Here is a 16,758-nt window from a genome sequence, read left to right on the forward strand (position 1 = left end):
TTTATATATATTTTTTTCCGTCTTCTTCTTCTTCTTCTTCTTCTTCTTCTTCAGACCCTGTCATAGCACTAATGCCTTTCCAATACCACCAGCAGATGGAGACACTCCATTGCAACATTGGTTGTGAGCAGCAGTTTCTAAAAACAAATGCCTCATGGCGGATTTCCCATCCATCAATGGATGGTAAATTTTGTTTTTATCATTCACTGACCACAGAAACCAATGCATGGTCAAGCAACAGCAATGACACACCCTTGTGTATAGGCATGAGACCCTCATGTCATTTAACAGGATTCAGCACCACCCACAAGACAGCTACCTGTCATGTCATGTCAAACCTGCACAGGTGTGCTAGATTATTATTATTTAGTTTTATTTTATTTTTTTACACCAATCAGTGTGCAAACATGGTCATTAAAACGCTAAATGAATAGACGTTCATAAACCAGTCAGTGCAACTCATCATTTTGGTCTCCAATTCTCAAACTCAAATTCTCACCCACGGAGGATTAAATGAGAATCTTTCTTGTTTAACACTGGAATGGGGTGGTGCACTGTTCACTACCCGAAGATACTGCCACATCGGGTCAATGCATAGGGCGACAGAAGCAAGCTTCCAAATCAGCTCCCTTTCTCAAAAATCCATTTAATTTATGGTCCCCAGATAGGGAACGTATGTATCAGTATGTGCTCACAAGTCACCCAAGTGCAAGTATTCACACAAAAAAAAACGTGCCTCAGGATGCGATCTGTCGCAAGATCCTTTCTTTTTTTACACTTGATCTAAGCCAAAAGGCCTAGAGGGGATAACCGGGAAAGGGGTGGACCCAACCATGTCCCCTTCATGAGCACTCACATTACTCATAGGAATGGAAGGAAGGCTGGCAGCCAACCAGCCTCCCATACACTTTCTGGGTGGGTGGCAGTCAGCCACCCATACATACATACAGCACAGGCTAAACCCACATCATCACTTAAAAAAAGGACAGGCGACCATTGCACTCTGATGGAGCATTTAGCAATGCAATCCATAGCCTGGCTTTTGCCTGAACCCCCATCACTCCTCCTCTTGCATATAAGACAATATTTCAGATCTGCATATGAAAACAACACGCCTACCTTTGTTGCACATAGCTGCCTGCCTGTCTCTAGTTACCCCACTGGCTGTAGCTGCGTCCCTTCCGACATGGAATAACACCAACTGTAACGATAAACTGAAAATTAACAGTATAAACCTGCATCATTTTGGACTCTGGTATTTGCTGAATCCGGGTGACCTGACAATCGATGGTGGTGCCGCTGGTGATTCTGGCCTTCTTGGAATCTGTTGGGCCTATGTGTTAGCTCACACATCACTTGGGTATCCATGGTAACTACCACAACATGGTCATCTGCAGTTTACATCTAGCCCGTGGCATTGAATGGCATTTTAAAAGTGCTAAGGGTCCTGGTGCAATAATCCTCCCATGAGGATCAGCCTCAACGGCTTTGTAGATTGCACTCATGTCAGCAACTCCATATACATTTTTTTTTCTTCATGCTTCTTTCTTCATCCTTTTTTCTTTCTGTCATTCAGACTTTCATTCATTCGATCTCTCTTACTCACTTGCTTTAACTCATTTGTTCTCACTCACTCACTCACTCACTCAATCACTCACTCACTCATTCACTCTCACTCACTCTCACTCTCTCACTCACTCGCTCACTAAGTCAGTCTCTCTCTCTCTCTCTCTTTTTCTTTTTATATATATTTTTTTCCGTCTTCTTCTTCTTCTTCTTCTTCTTCTTCTTCAGACCCTGTCATAGCACTAATGCCTTTCCAATACCACCAGCAGATGGAGACACTCCATTGCAACATTGGTTGTGAGCAGCAGTTTCTAAAAACAAATGCCTCATGGCGGATTTCCCATCCATCAATGGATGGTAAATTTTGTTTTTATCATTCACTGACCACAGAAACCAATGCATGGTCAAGCAACAGCAATGACACACCCTTGTGTATAGGCATGAGACCCTCATGTCATTTAACAGGATTCAGCACCACCCACAAGACAGCTACCTGTCATGTCATGTCAAACCTGCACAGGTGTGCTAGATTATTATTATTTAGTTTTATTTTATTTTTTTACACCAATCAGTGTGCAAACATGGTCATTAAAACGCTAAATGAATAGACGTTCATAAACCAGTCAGTGCAACTCATCATTTTGGTCTCCAATTCTCAAACTCAAATTCTCACCCACGGAGGATTAAATGAGAATCTTTCTTGTTTAACACTGGAATGGGGTGGTGCACTGTTCACTACCCGAAGATACTGCCACATCGGGTCAATGCATAGGGCGACAGAAGCAAGCTTCCAAATCAGCTCCCTTTCTCAAAAATCCATTTAATTTATGGTCCCCAGATAGGGAACGTATGTATCAGTATGTGCTCACAAGTCACCCAAGTGCAAGTATTCACACAAAAAAAAACGTGCCTCAGGATGCGATCTGTCGCAAGATCCTTTCTTTTTTTACACTTGATCTAAGCCAAAAGGCCTAGAGGGGATAACCGGGAAAGGGGTGGACCCAACCATGTCCCCTTCATGAGCACTCACATTACTCATAGGAATGGAAGGAAGGCTGGCAGCCAACCAGCCTCCCATACACTTTCTGGGTGGGTGGCAGTCAGCCACCCATACATACATACAGCACAGGCTAAACCCACATCATCACTTAAAAAAAGGACAGGCGACCATTGCACTCTGATGGAGCATTTAGCAATGCAATCCATAGCCTGGCTTTTGCCTGAACCCCCATCACTCCTCCTCTTGCATATAAGACAATATTTCAGATCTGCATATGAAAACAACACGCCTACCTTTGTTGCACATAGCTGCCTGCCTGTCTCTAGTTACCCCACTGGCTGTAGCTGCGTCCCTTCCGACATGGAATAACACCAACTGTAACGATAAACTGAAAATTAACAGTATAAACCTGCATCATTTTGGACTCTGGTATTTGCTGAATCCGGGTGACCTGACAATCGATGGTGGTGCCGCTGGTGATTCTGGCCTTCTTGGAATCTGTTGGGCCTATGTGTTAGCTCACACATCACTTGGGTATCCATGGTAACTACCACAACATGGTCATCTGCAGTTTACATCTAGCCCGTGGCATTGAATGGCATTTTAAAAGTGCTAAGGGTCCTGGTGCAATAATCCTCCCATGAGGATCAGCCTCAACGGCTTTGTAGATTGCACTCATGTCAGCAACTCCATATACATTTTTTTTTCTTCATGCTTCTTTCTTCATCCTTTTTTCTTTCTGTCATTCAGACTTTCATTCATTCGATCTCTCTCACTCACTTGCTTTAACTCATTTGTTCTCACTCACTCACTCACTCACTCAATCACTCACTCACTCATTCACTCTCACTCACTCTCACTCTCTCACTCACTCGCTCACTAAGTCAGTCTCTCTCTCTCTCTCTTTTTCTTTTTATATATATTTTTTTCCGTCTTCTTCTTCTTCTTCTTCTTCTTCAGACCCTGTCATAGCACTAATGCCTTTCCAATACCACCAGCAGATGGAGACACTCCATTGCAACATTGGTTGTGAGCAGCAGTTTCTAAAAACAAATGCCTCATGGCGGATTTCCCATCCATCAATGGATGGTAAATTTTGTTTTTATCATTCACTGACCACAGAAACCAATGCATGGTCAAGCAACAGCAATGACACACCCTTGTGTATAGGCATGAGACCCTCATGTCATTTAACAGGATTCAGCACCACCCACAAGACAGCTACCTGTCATGTCATGTCAAACCTGCACAGGTGTGCTAGATTATTATTATTTAGTTTTATTTTATTTTTTTACACCAATCAGTGTGCAAACATGGTCATTAAAACGCTAAATGAATAGACGTTCATAAACCAGTCAGTGCAACTCATCATTTTGGTCTCCAATTCTCAAACTCAAATTCTCACCCACGGAGGATTAAATGAGAATCTTTCTTGTTTAACACTGGAATGGGGTGGTGCACTGTTCACTACCCGAAGATACTGCCACATCGGGTCAATGCATAGGGCGACAGAAGCAAGCTTCCAAATCAGCTCCCTTTCTCAAAAATCCATTTAATTTATGGTCCCCAGATAGGGAACGTATGTATCAGTATGTGCTCACAAGTCACCCAAGTGCAAGTATTCACACAAAAAAAAACGTGCCTCAGGATGCGATCTGTCGCAAGATCCTTTCTTTTTTTACACTTGATCTAAGCCAAAAGGCCTAGAGGGGATAACCGGGAAAGGGGTGGACCCAACCATGTCCCCTTCATGAGCACTCACATTACTCATAGGAATGGAAGGAAGGCTGGCAGCCAACCAGCCTCCCATACACTTTCTGGGTGGGTGGCAGTCAGCCACCCATACATACATACAGCACAGGCTAAACCCACATCATCACTTAAAAAAAGGACAGGCGACCATTGCACTCTGATGGAGCATTTAGCAATGCAATCCATAGCCTGGCTTTTGCCTGAACCCCCATCACTCCTCCTCTTGCATATAAGACAATATTTCAGATCTGCATATGAAAACAACACGCCTACCTTTGTTGCACATAGCTGCCTGCCTGTCTCTAGTTACCCCACTGGCTGTAGCTGCGTCCCTTCCGACATGGAATAACACCAACTGTAACGATAAACTGAAAATTAACAGTATAAACCTGCATCATTTTGGATTCTGGTATTTGCTGAATCCGGGTGACCTGACAATCGATGGTGGTGCCGCTGGTGATTCTGGCCTTCTTGGAATCTGTTGGGCCTATGTGTTAGCTCACACATCACTTGGGTATCCATGGTAACTACCACAACATGGTCATCTGCAGTTTACATCTAGCCCGTGGCATTGAATGGCATTTTAAAAGTGCTAAGGGTCCTGGTGCAATAATCCTCCCATGAGGATCAGCCTCAACGGCTTTGTAGATTGCACTCATGTCAGCAACTCCATATACATTTTTTTTTCTTCATGCTTCTTTCTTCATCCTTTTTTCTTTCTGTCATTCAGACTTTCATTCATTCGATCTCTCTCACTCACTTGCTTTAACTCATTTGTTCTCACTCACTCACTCACTCACTCAATCACTCACTCACTCATTCACTCTCACTCACTCTCACTCTCTCACTCACTCGCTCACTAAGTCAGTCTCTCTCTCTCTCTCTCTTTTTCTTTTTATATATATTTTTTTCCGTCTTCTTCTTCTTCTTCAGACCCTGTCATAGCACTAATGCCTTTCCAATACCACCAGCAGATGGAGACACTCCATTGCAACATTGGTTGTGAGCAGCAGTTTCTAAAAACAAATGCCTCACGGCGGATTTCCCATCCATCAATGGATGGTAAATTTTGTTTTTATCATTCACTGACCACAGAAACCAATGCATGGTCAAGCAACAGCAATGACACACCCTTGTGTATAGGCATGAGACCCTCATGTCATTTAACAGGATTCAGCACCACCCACAAGACAGCTACCTGTCATGTCATGTCAAACCTGCACAGGTGTGCTAGATTATTATTATTTAGTTTTATTTTATTTTTTTACACCAATCAGTGTGCAAACATGGTCATTAAAACGCTAAATGAATAGACGTTCATAAACCAGTCAGTGCAACTCATCATTTTGGTCTCCAATTCTCAAACTCAAATTCTCACCCACGGAGGATTAAATGAGAATCTTTCTTGTTTAACACTGGAATGGGGTGGTGCACTGTTCACTACCCGAAGATACTGCCACATCGGGTCAATGCATAGGGCGACAGAAGCAAGCTTCCAAATCAGCTCCCTTTCTCAAAAATCCATTTAATTTATGGTCCCCAGATAGGGAACGTATGTATCAGTATGTGCTCACAAGTCACCCAAGTGCAAGTATTCACACAAAAAAAAACGTGCCTCAGGATGCGATCTGTCGCAAGATCCTTTCTTTTTTTACACTTGATCTAAGCCAAAAGGCCTAGAGGGGATAACCGGGAAAGGGGTGGACCCAACCATGTCCCCTTCATGAGCACTCACATTACTCATAGGAATGGAAGGAAGGCTGGCAGCCAACCAGCCTCCCATACACTTTCTGGGTGGGTGGCAGTCAGCCACCCATACATACATACAGCACAGGCTAAACCCACATCATCACTTAAAAAAAGGACAGGCGACCATTGCACTCTGATGGAGCATTTAGCAATGCAATCCATAGCCTGGCTTTTGCCTGAACCCCCATCACTCCTCCTCTTGCATATAAGACAATATTTCAGATCTGCATATGAAAACAACACGCCTACCTTTGTTGCACATAGCTGCCTGCCTGTCTCTAGTTACCCCACTGGCTGTAGCTGCGTCCCTTCCGACATGGAATAACACCAACTGTAACGATAAACTGAAAATTAACAGTATAAACCTGCATCATTTTGGACTCTGGTATTTGCTGAATCCGGGTGACCTGACAATCGATGGTGGTGCCGCTGGTGATTCTGGCCTTCTTGGAATCTGTTGGGCCTATGTGTTAGCTCACACATCACTTGGGTATCCATGGTAACTACCACAACATGGTCATCTGCAGTTTACATCTAGCCCGTGGCATTGAATGGCATTTTAAAAGTGCTAAGGGTCCTGGTGCAATAATCCTCCCATGAGGATCAGCCTCAACGGCTTTGTAGATTGCACTCATGTCAGCAACTCCATATACATTTTTTTTTCTTCATGCTTCTTTCTTCATCCTTTTTTCTTTCTGTCATTCAGACTTTCATTCATTCGATCTCTCTCACTCACTTGCTTTAACTCATTTGTTCTCACTCACTCACTCACTCACTCAATCACTCACTCACTCATTCACTCTCACTCACTCTCACTCTCTCACTCACTCGCTCACTAAGTCAGTCTCTCTCTCCCTCTCTCTTTTTCTTTTTATATATATTTTTTTCCGTCTTCTTCTTCTTCTTCTTCTTCTTCTTCTTCAGACCCTGTCATAGCACTAATGCCTTTCCAATACCACCAGCAGATGGAGACACTCCATTGCAACATTGGTTGTGAGCAGCAGTTTCTAAAAACAAATGCCTCATGGCGGATTTCCCATCCATCAATGGATGGTAAATTTTGTTTTTATCATTCACTGACCACAGAAACCAATGCATGGTCAAGCAACAGCAATGACACACCCTTGTGTATAGGCATGAGACCCTCATGTCATTTAACAGGATTCAGCACCACCCACAAGACAGCTACCTGTCATGTCATGTCAAACCTGCACAGGTGTGCTAGATTATTATTATTTAGTTTTATTTTATTTTTTTACACCAATCAGTGTGCAAACATGGTCATTAAAACGCTAAATGAATAGACGTTCATAAACCAGTCAGTGCAACTCATCATTTTGGTCTCCAATTCTCAAACTCAAATTCTCACCCACGGAGGATTAAATGAGAATCTTTCTTGTTTAACACTGGAATGGGGTGGTGCACTGTTCACTACCCGAAGATACTGCCACATCGGGTCAATGCATAGGGCGACAGAAGCAAGCTTCCAAATCAGCTCCCTTTCTCAAAAATCCATTTAATTTATGGTCCCCAGATAGGGAACGTATGTATCAGTATGTGCTCACAAGTCACCCAAGTGCAAGTATTCACACAAAAAAAAACGTGCCTCAGGATGCGATCTGTCGCAAGATCCTTTCTTTTTTTACACTTGATCTAAGCCAAAAGGCCTAGAGGGGATAACCGGGAAAGGGGTGGACCCAACCATGTCCCCTTCATGAGCACTCACATTACTCATAGGAATGGAAGGAAGGCTGGCAGCCAACCAGCCTCCCATACACTTTCTGGGTGGGTGGCAGTCAGCCACCCATACATACATACAGCACAGGCTAAACCCACATCATCACTTAAAAAAAGGACAGGCGACCATTGCACTCTGATGGAGCATTTAGCAATGCAATCCATAGCCTGGCTTTTGCCTGAACCCCCATCACTCCTCCTCTTGCATATAAGACAATATTTCAGATCTGCATATGAAAACAACACGCCTACCTTTGTTGCACATAGCTGCCTGCCTGTCTCTAGTTACCCCACTGGCTGTAGCTGCGTCCCTTCCGACATGGAATAACACCAACTGTAACGATAAACTGAAAATTAACAGTATAAACCTGCATCATTTTGGACTCTGGTATTTGCTGAATCCGGGTGACCTGACAATCGATGGTGGTGCCGCTGGTGATTCTGGCCTTCTTGGAATCTGTTGGGCCTATGTGTTAGCTCACACATCACTTGGGTATCCATGGTAACTACCACAACATGGTCATCTGCAGTTTACATCTAGCCCGTGGCATTGAATGGCATTTTAAAAGTGCTAAGGGTCCTGGTGCAATAATCCTCCCATGAGGATCAGCCTCAACGGCTTTGTAGATTGCACTCATGTCAGCAACTCCATATACATTTTTTTTTCTTCATGCTTCTTTCTTCATCCTTTTTTCTTTCTGTCATTCAGACTTTCATTCATTCGATCTCTCTCACTCACTTGCTTTAACTCATTTGTTCTCACTCACTCACTCACTCACTCACTCAATCACTCACTCACTCATTCACTCTCACTCACTCTCACTCTCTCACTCACTCGCTCACTAAGTCAGTCTCTCTCTCTCTCTCTCTTTTTCTTTTTATATATATTTTTTTCCGTCTTCTTCTTCTTCTTCTTCTTCTTCTTCTTCAGACCCTGTCATAGCACTAATGCCTTTCCAATACCACCAGCAGATGGAGACACTCCATTGCAACATTGGTTGTGAGCAGCAGTTTCTAAAAACAAATGCCTCATGGCGGATTTCCCATCCATCAATGGATGGTAAATTTTGTTTTTATCATTCACTGACCACAGAAACCAATGCATGGTCAAGCAACAGCAATGACACACCCTTGTGTATAGGCATGAGACCCTCATGTCATTTAACAGGATTCAGCACCACCCACAAGACAGCTACCTGTCATGTCATGTCAAACCTGCACAGGTGTGCTAGATTATTATTATTTAGTTTTATTTTATTTTTTTACACCAATCAGTGTGCAAACATGGTCATTAAAACGCTAAATGAATAGACGTTCATAAACCAGTCAGTGCAACTCATCATTTTGGTCTCCAATTCTCAAACTCAAATTCTCACCCACGGAGGATTAAATGAGAATCTTTCTTGTTTAACACTGGAATGGGGTGGTGCACTGTTCACTACCCGAAGATACTGCCACATCGGGTCAATGCATAGGGCGACAGAAGCAAGCTTCCAAATCAGCTCCCTTTCTCAAAAATCCATTTAATTTATGGTCCCCAGATAGGGAACGTATGTATCAGTATGTGCTCACAAGTCACCCAAGTGCAAGTATTCACACAAAAAAAAACGTGCCTCAGGATGCGATCTGTCGCAAGATCCTTTCTTTTTTTACACTTGATCTAAGCCAAAAGGCCTAGAGGGGATAACCGGGAAAGGGGTGGACCCAACCATGTCCCCTTCATGAGCACTCACATTACTCATAGGAATGGAAGGAAGGCTGGCAGCCAACCAGCCTCCCATACACTTTCTGGGTGGGTGGCAGTCAGCCACCCATACATACATACAGCACAGGCTAAACCCACATCATCACTTAAAAAAAGGACAGGCGACCATTGCACTCTGATGGAGCATTTAGCAATGCAATCCATAGCCTGGCTTTTGCCTGAACCCCCATCACTCCTCCTCTTGCATATAAGACAATATTTCAGATCTGCATATGAAAACAACACGCCTACCTTTGTTGCACATAGCTGCCTGCCTGTCTCTAGTTACCCCACTGGCTGTAGCTGCGTCCCTTCCGACATGGAATAACACCAACTGTAACGATAAACTGAAAATTAACAGTATAAACCTGCATCATTTTGGACTCTGGTATTTGCTGAATCCGGGTGACCTGACAATCGATGGTGGTGCCGCTGGTGATTCTGGCCTTCTTGGAATCTGTTGGGCCTATGTGTTAGCTCACACATCACTTGGGTATCCATGGTAACTACCACAACATGGTCATCTGCAGTTTACATCTAGCCCGTGGCATTGAATGGCATTTTAAAAGTGCTAAGGGTCCTGGTGCAATAATCCTCCCATGAGGATCAGCCTCAACGGCTTTGTAGATTGCACTCATGTCAGCAACTCCATATACATTTTTTTTTCTTCATGCTTCTTTCTTCATCCTTTTTTCTTTCTGTCATTCAGACTTTCATTCATTCGATCTCTCTTACTCACTTGCTTTAACTCATTTGTTCTCACTCACTCACTCACTCACTCAATCACTCACTCACTCATTCACTCTCACTCACTCTCACTCTCTCACTCACTCGCTCACTAAGTCAGTCTCTCTCTCTCTCTCTCTTTTTCTTTTTATATATATTTTTTTCCGTCTTCTTCTTCTTCTTCTTCTTCTTCTTCTTCAGACCCTGTCATAGCACTAATGCCTTTCCAATACCACCAGCAGATGGAGACACTCCATTGCAACATTGGTTGTGAGCAGCAGTTTCTAAAAACAAATGCCTCATGGCGGATTTCCCATCCATCAATGGATGGTAAATTTTGTTTTTATCATTCACTGACCACAGAAACCAATGCATGGTCAAGCAACAGCAATGACACACCCTTGTGTATAGGCATGAGACCCTCATGTCATTTAACAGGATTCAGCACCACCCACAAGACAGCTACCTGTCATGTCATGTCAAACCTGCACAGGTGTGCTAGATTATTATTATTTAGTTTTATTTTATTTTTTTACACCAATCAGTGTGCAAACATGGTCATTAAAACGCTAAATGAATAGACGTTCATAAACCAGTCAGTGCAACTCATCATTTTGGTCTCCAATTCTCAAACTCAAATTCTCACCCACGGAGGATTAAATGAGAATCTTTCTTGTTTAACACTGGAATGGGGTGGTGCACTGTTCACTACCCGAAGATACTGCCACATCGGGTCAATGCATAGGGCGACAGAAGCAAGCTTCCAAATCAGCTCCCTTTCTCAAAAATCCATTTAATTTATGGTCCCCAGATAGGGAACGTATGTATCAGTATGTGCTCACAAGTCACCCAAGTGCAAGTATTCACACAAAAAAAAACGTGCCTCAGGATGCGATCTGTCGCAAGATCCTTTCTTTTTTTACACTTGATCTAAGCCAAAAGGCCTAGAGGGGATAACCGGGAAAGGGGTGGACCCAACCATGTCCCCTTCATGAGCACTCACATTACTCATAGGAATGGAAGGAAGGCTGGCAGCCAACCAGCCTCCCATACACTTTCTGGGTGGGTGGCAGTCAGCCACCCATACATACATACAGCACAGGCTAAACCCACATCATCACTTAAAAAAAGGACAGGCGACCATTGCACTCTGATGGAGCATTTAGCAATGCAATCCATAGCCTGGCTTTTGCCTGAACCCCCATCACTCCTCCTCTTGCATATAAGACAATATTTCAGATCTGCATATGAAAACAACACGCCTACCTTTGTTGCACATAGCTGCCTGCCTGTCTCTAGTTACCCCACTGGCTGTAGCTGCGTCCCTTCCGACATGGAATAACACCAACTGTAACGATAAACTGAAAATTAACAGTATAAACCTGCATCATTTTGGACTCTGGTATTTGCTGAATCCGGGTGACCTGACAATCGATGGTGGTGCCGCTGGTGATTCTGGCCTTCTTGGAATCTGTTGGGCCTATGTGTTAGCTCACACATCACTTGGGTATCCATGGTAACTACCACAACATGGTCATCTGCAGTTTACATCTAGCCCGTGGCATTGAATGGCATTTTAAAAGTGCTAAGGGTCCTGGTGCAATAATCCTCCCATGAGGATCAGCCTCAACGGCTTTGTAGATTGCACTCATGTCAGCAACTCCATATACATTTTTTTTTCTTCATGCTTCTTTCTTCATCCTTTTTTCTTTCTGTCATTCAGACTTTCATTCATTCGATCTCTCTCACTCACTTGCTTTAACTCATTTGTTCTCACTCACTCACTCACTCAATCACTCACTCACTCATTCACTCTCACTCACTCTCACTCTCTCACTCACTCGCTCACTAAGTCAGTCTCTCTCTCTCTCTCTCTTTTTCTTTTTATATATATTTTTTTCCGTCTTCTTCTTCTTCTTCTTCTTCTTCTTCTTCTTCTTCTTCTTCAGACCCTGTCATAGCACTAATGCCTTTCCAATACCACCAGCAGATGGAGACACTCCATTGCAACATTGGTTGTGAGCAGCAGTTTCTAAAAACAAATGCCTCATGGCGGATTTCCCATCCATCAATGGATGGTAAATTTTGTTTTTATCATTCACTGACCACAGAAACCAATGCATGGTCAAGCAACAGCAATGACACACCCTTGTGTATAGGCATGAGACCCTCATGTCATTTAACAGGATTCAGCACCACCCACAAGACAGCTACCTGTCATGTCATGTCAAACCTGCACAGGTGTGCTAGATTATTATTATTTAGTTTTATTTTATTTTTTTACACCAATCAGTGTGCAAACATGGTCATTAAAACGCTAAATGAATAGACGTTCATAAACCAGTCAGTGCAACTCATCATTTTGGTCTCCAATTCTCAAACTCAAATTCTCACCCACGGAGGATTAAATGAGAATCTTTCTTGTTTAACACTGGAATGGGGTGGTGCACTGTTCACTACCCGAAGATACTGCCACATCGGGTCAATGCATAGGGCGACAGAAGCAAGCTTCCAAATCAGCTCCCTTTCTCAAAAATCCATTTAATTTATGGTCCCCAGATAGGGAACGTATGTATCAGTATGTGCTCACAAGTCACCCAAGTGCAAGTATTCACACAAAAAAAAACGTGCCTCAGGATGCGATCTGTCGCAAGATCCTTTCTTTTTTTACACTTGATCTAAGCCAAAAGGCCTAGAGGGGATAACCGGGAAAGGGGTGGACCCAACCATGTCCCCTTCATGAGCACTCACATTACTCATAGGAATGGAAGGAAGGCTGGCAGCCAACCAGCCTCCCATACACTTTCTGGGTGGGTGGCAGTCAGCCACCCATACATACATACAGCACAGGCTAAACCCACATCATCACTTAAAAAAAGGACAGGCGACCATTGCACTCTGATGGAGCATTTAGCAATGCAATCCATAGCCTGGCTTTTGCCTGAACCCCCATCACTCCTCCTCTTGCATATAAGACAATATTTCAGATCTGCATATGAAAACAACACGCCTACCTTTGTTGCACATAGCTGCCTGCCTGTCTCTAGTTACCCCACTGGCTGTAGCTGCGTCCCTTCCGACATGGAATAACACCAACTGTAACGATAAACTGAAAATTAACAGTATAAACCTGCATCATTTTGGACTCTGGTATTTGCTGAATCCGGGTGACCTGACAATCGATGGTGGTGCCGCTGGTGATTCTGGCCTTCTTGGAATCTGTTGGGCCTATGTGTTAGCTCACACATCACTTGGGTATCCATGGTAACTACCACAACATGGTCATCTGCAGTTTACATCTAGCCCGTGGCATTGAATGGCATTTTAAAAGTGCTAAGGGTCCTGGTGCAATAATCCTCCCATGAGGATCAGCCTCAACGGCTTTGTAGATTGCACTCATGTCAGCAACTCCATATACATTTTTTTTTCTTCATGCTTCTTTCTTCATCCTTTTTTCTTTCTGTCATTCAGACTTTCATTCATTCGATCTCTCTTACTCACTTGCTTTAACTCATTTGTTCTCACTCACTCACTCACTCACTCACTCAATCACTCACTCACTCATTCACTCTCACTCACTCTCACTCTCTCACTCACTCGCTCACTAAGTCAGTCTCTCTCTCTCTCTCTCTTTTTCTTTTTATATATATTTTTTTCCGTCTTCTTCTTCTTCTTCTTCTTCTTCAGACCCTGTCATAGCACTAATGCCTTTCCAATACCACCAGCAGATGGAGACACTCCATTGCAACATTGGTTGTGAGCAGCAGTTTCTAAAAACAAATGCCTCATGGCGGATTTCCCATCCATCAATGGATGGTAAATTTTGTTTTTATCATTCACTGACCACAGAAACCAATGCATGGTCAAGCAACAGCAATGACACACCCTTGTGTATAGGCATGAGACCCTCATGTCATTTAACAGGATTCAGCACCACCCACAAGACAGCTACCTGTCATGTCATGTCAAACCTGCACAGGTGTGCTAGATTATTATTATTTAGTTTTATTTTATTTTTTTACACCAATCAGTGTGCAAACATGGTCATTAAAACGCTAAATGAATAGACGTTCATAAACCAGTCAGTGCAACTCATCATTTTGGTCTCCAATTCTCAAACTCAAATTCTCACCCACGGAGGATTAAATGAGAATCTTTCTTGTTTAACACTGGAATGGGGTGGTGCACTGTTCACTACCCAAAGATACTGCCACATCGGGTCAATGCATAGGGCGACAGAAGCAAGCTTCCAAATCAGCTCCCTTTCTCAAAAATCCATTTAATTTATGGTCCCCAGATAGGGAACGTATGTATCAGTATGTGCTCACAAGTCACCCAAGTGCAAGTATTCACACAAAAAAAAACGTGCCTCAGGATGCGATCTGTCGCAAGATCCTTTCTTTTTTTACACTTGATCTAAGCCAAAAGGCCTAGAGGGGATAACCGGGAAAGGGGTGGACCCAACCATGTCCCCTTCATGAGCACTCACATTACTCATAGGAATGGAAGGAAGGCTGGCAGCCAACCAGCCTCCCATACACTTTCTGGGTGGGTGGCAGTCAGCCACCCATACATACATACAGCACAGGCTAAACCCACATCATCACTTAAAAAAAGGACAGGCGACCATTGCACTCTGATGGAGCATTTAGCAATGCAATCCATAGCCTGGCTTTTGCCTGAACCCCCATCACTCCTCCTCTTGCATATAAGACAATATTTCAGATCTGCATATGAAAACAACACGCCTACCTTTGTTGCACATAGCTGCCTGCCTGTCTCTAGTTACCCCACTGGCTGTAGCTGCGTCCCTTCCGACATGGAATAACACCAACTGTAACGATAAACTGAAAATTAACAGTATAAACCTGCATCATTTTGGACTCTGGTATTTGCTGAATCCGGGTGACCTGACAATCGATGGTGGTGCCGCTGGTGATTCTGGCCTTCTTGGAATCTGTTGGGCCTATGTGTTAGCTCACACATCACTTGGGTATCCATGGTAACTACCACAACATGGTCATCTGCAGTTTACATCTAGCCCGTGGCATTGAATGGCATTTTAAAAGTGCTAAGGGTCCTGGTGCAATAATCCTCCCATGAGGATCAGCCTCAACGGCTTTGTAGATTGCACTCATGTCAGCAACTCCATATACATTTTTTTTTCTTCATGCTTCTTTCTTCATCCTTTTTTCTTTCTGTCATTCAGACTTTCATTCATTCGATCTCTCTCACTCACTTGCTTTAACTCATTTGTTCTCACTCACTCACTCACTCAATCACTCACTCACTCATTCACTCTCACTCACTCTCACTCTCTCACTCACTCGCTCACTAAGTCAGTCTCTCTCTCTCTCTCTCTTTTTCTTTTTATATATATTTTTTTCCGTCTTCTTCTTCTTCTTCTTCTTCTTCTTCTTCAGACCCTGTCATAGCACTAATGCCTTTCCAATACCACCAGCAGATGGAGACACTCCATTGCAACATTGGTTGTGAGCAGCAGTTTCTAAAAACAAATGCCTCATGGCGGATTTCCCATCCATCAATGGATGGTAAATTTTGTTTTTATCATTCACTGACCACAGAAACCAATGCATGGTCAAGCAACAGCAATGACACACCCTTGTGTATAGGCATGAGACCCTCATGTCATTTAACAGGATTCAGCACCACCCACAAGACAGCTACCTGTCATGTCATGTCAAACCTGCACAGGTGTGCTAGATTATTATTATTTAGTTTTATTTTATTTTTTTACACCAATCAGTGTGCAAACATGGTCATTAAAACGCTAAATGAATAGACGTTCATAAACCAGTCAGTGCAACTCATCATTTTGGTCTCCAATTCTCAAACTCAAATTCTCACCCACGGAGGATTAAATGAGAATCTTTCTTGTTTAACACTGGAATGGGGTGGTGCACTGTTCACTACCCAAAGATACTGCCACATCGGGTCAATGCATAGGGCGACAGAAGCAAGCTTCCAAATCAGCTCCCTTTCTCAAAAATCCATTTAATTTATGGTCCCCAGATAGGGAACGTATGTATCAGTATGTGCTCACAAGTCACCCAAGTGCAAGTATTCACACAAAAAAAAACGTGCCTCAGGATGCGATCTGTCGCAAGATCCTTTCTTTATTTACACTTGATCTAAGCCAAAAGGCCTAGAGGGGATAACCGGGAAAGGGGTGGACCCAACCATGTCCCCTTCATGAGCACTCACATTACTCATAGGAATGGAAGGAAGGCTGGCAGCCAACCAGCCTCCCATACACTTTCTGGGTGGGTGGCAGTCAGCCACCCATACATACATACAGCACAGGCTAAACCCACATCATCACTTAAAAAAAGGACAGGCGACCATTGCACTCTGATGGAGCATTTAGCAATGCAATCCATAGCCTGGCTTTTGCCTGAACCCCCATCACTCCTCCTCTTGCATATAAGACAATATTTCAGATCTGCATATGAAAACAACACGC

At 43.3% G+C, this 16,758-nt stretch overlaps 10 pseudogenes; all 10 read right to left on the reverse strand.

Annotated features, from left to right (window-relative positions):
* Positions 1–544: 544 nt before the first annotated feature.
* Positions 545–808, reverse strand: LOC130332971 (U2 spliceosomal RNA; annotated as a pseudogene).
* Positions 809–2,284: 1,476 nt separating this feature from the next.
* Positions 2,285–2,548, reverse strand: LOC130332972 (U2 spliceosomal RNA; annotated as a pseudogene).
* A 1,468-nt stretch (positions 2,549–4,016) lies between these two features.
* LOC130332973 (U2 spliceosomal RNA) lies at positions 4,017–4,280 on the reverse strand (annotated as a pseudogene).
* A 1,461-nt stretch (positions 4,281–5,741) lies between these two features.
* Positions 5,742–6,005, reverse strand: LOC130332975 (U2 spliceosomal RNA; annotated as a pseudogene).
* A 1,476-nt stretch (positions 6,006–7,481) lies between these two features.
* Positions 7,482–7,745, reverse strand: LOC130332976 (U2 spliceosomal RNA; annotated as a pseudogene).
* A 1,480-nt stretch (positions 7,746–9,225) lies between these two features.
* Positions 9,226–9,489, reverse strand: LOC130332977 (U2 spliceosomal RNA; annotated as a pseudogene).
* A 1,476-nt stretch (positions 9,490–10,965) lies between these two features.
* LOC130332978 (U2 spliceosomal RNA) lies at positions 10,966–11,229 on the reverse strand (annotated as a pseudogene).
* A 1,484-nt stretch (positions 11,230–12,713) lies between these two features.
* On the reverse strand, positions 12,714–12,977 carry LOC130332980 (U2 spliceosomal RNA; annotated as a pseudogene).
* A 1,474-nt stretch (positions 12,978–14,451) lies between these two features.
* LOC130332928 (U2 spliceosomal RNA) lies at positions 14,452–14,715 on the reverse strand (annotated as a pseudogene).
* Positions 14,716–16,187: 1,472 nt separating this feature from the next.
* On the reverse strand, positions 16,188–16,451 carry LOC130332924 (U2 spliceosomal RNA; annotated as a pseudogene).
* Between the last annotated feature and the right edge of the window lie 307 nt (positions 16,452–16,758).

The sequence above is a fragment of the Hyla sarda genome, unplaced genomic scaffold, assembly GCF_029499605.1.
Source record: "Hyla sarda isolate aHylSar1 unplaced genomic scaffold, aHylSar1.hap1 scaffold_391, whole genome shotgun sequence".
Lineage (NCBI taxonomy): Eukaryota > Metazoa > Chordata > Amphibia > Anura > Hylidae > Hyla > Hyla sarda.